Source organism: Etheostoma spectabile, chromosome 21 (assembly GCF_008692095.1).
Source record: "Etheostoma spectabile isolate EspeVRDwgs_2016 chromosome 21, UIUC_Espe_1.0, whole genome shotgun sequence".
Lineage (NCBI taxonomy): Eukaryota > Metazoa > Chordata > Actinopteri > Perciformes > Percidae > Etheostoma > Etheostoma spectabile.
Window position 1 is genome coordinate 14572268 of NC_045753.1, and position 1850 is coordinate 14574117.

General features: G+C 50.9%; 1 protein-coding gene across 1 annotated transcript in view; it reads left to right on the forward strand.

Annotated features, from left to right (window-relative positions):
- Positions 1-586: 586 nt before the first annotated feature.
- usp54b (ubiquitin specific peptidase 54b) overlaps positions 587-1850 on the forward strand; it is a 55738-nt gene continuing 54474 nt past the window's right edge. Inside the window, 1 exon segment of the mRNA XM_032503244.1 lies at positions 587-716. The gene's annotated coding sequence lies outside the window, so the exon portion shown is untranslated.

The following is a 1850-nucleotide window of genomic DNA, read 5'->3' on the forward strand; positions in this document are numbered from 1 at the left end:
ACATCCTTCTTCCCTTTGCTCATTCTTTCCCCCCAGTGATGTGTGCATCCCTAAGTTGATTTACTTTAATGTTTTGAATGTTAATGCACACAATTTGTTTGATGTTTGATTTATTGTAAATGAGTTTTTGTTATCTCGTTGCAGAGTAAAAACCACACACACCCGGACGGAAACAGGCAGAAACGAAATTAAATTGAATCTGCCTTCTGTCAATAAATGCTCTGCTTTAACCGCCCACCTGCTTACTCCCTCTCATTCCATGACACCAAATGAGTCAACTCTCCAGTGTTTCCTTCAGTCCCCATGACCTCTCACCTGCTCTCTGAACAGCAGTGTGTGTTTTTGGACTGTGATGGCAGGTCTCAGTGATAGGAATTAAACTGATTTCCTGCACCCAAGAGACAAAAAGAGTGAACGTGCGTCCTCAAACAGGTAGACCACACAGTCAGCTGCGGGATGACATCATCACCATCCTCGCATTCTTTTCGTCTCGTGCCCAGAAGACGGCGGCATCGGGCTGGCCACACTGCCAGATAAAACCGCTACGTCACACACAATCAGGAGGAGAGCTGGCATATGGCATGGTATCGCGAGAGCGACCGCAGCGCTGGATGGCGCTGGTGGGGGCTGATTGCGCCCACGGCTCGCCCTCTCTCCCGTTAAATCACACGGTAGGACACGCGAGCGGACGGAGACAGCTGGCGACAGCACCCGGGGTGAGTAAAATAACCTGCACACTACGCACTGCATGGGCTCCATCGCTGCTAGCGGCCGGGGGGACGCGCATGTGGCCGGACCATATACTCCATCAGTAGGTGTGTGTGGTTGGGGGAGTGGGGGGTGGGGGGTGGAGTCAGCGTGACGGCCAGATGTGATCTTCAACAGATGTGTTCTCGTGCCAGTCTCAGAGGATAGCTGTCATCTTCTCCATCATCATCATTAGGCCTACTCTCATCAGCAACACAAGCAGCGTTGTTTCCTCGTGCAGGTTCCCCCCCCCCCTTCCCCTCTGTTGCAATCTACCTTGTCAGTTGTAGCCTATTATTTTAGATGGTCTTGGGTCGGTAATTCCCCTGTACGCAGCAACTTAACCTCGTGCACACTGGTTGCCGCTTCAACGGACAACAGCATCCCTTTCCCCTCAAGTTCACCCCGCTGTCATCCCAGTCCCGGCTCGTGTTTTCTCAGTTACAGGTGTTGTTGCCACTCAGGTACAATACATAGGCTACCACTACTGTGCGCGCGGCTCATGTCCTGTACTGCATGTTTTGGTCTCGCGGGGTGTTCCGTGGGCTATAGGCCTCCACTGTGTGGACTTGTTGATGGATGGCCGAGAGACCGCAGCCTTTTACCGCGGCGAATTCACGCTCCGCTGTCGGCGCTCCCGGGGGCCGCTATTGATTTAACGTAGCGGTTTCGATCCGCGTGATTGATGACTTTGGCCCGCATCACCGCCAGCCTAGTGCCGTCACATCAGCGATGGTGACACAGCCCTCTGCTGCCTGCCTCACGCTCACTCACACACGCACAATCTTACGAAATTAAAGGGAAAATATTATGGGCTAGGAGTCAGCCCCATCATTAAGTAGGAGCAATTATGGGATACTTTTGTTTTGGCTACTTCTGAAGACATTACATTGAGTTACAGTCATTTCTAAACCTTATACTATACATGCCCAACGCCAACCCTAATAGTAGCCTACTCCAGTCTTAACCCTAAAATGAATGCTTAATCTTGCAGAGACTAGCATGTTCTATCCTCATGGGAGATAAATGTTGCTGGTTGAACAGGTTTAAATGTCCCCACAACAGAAGCAATACAAAACACACACACACACACACACACACAC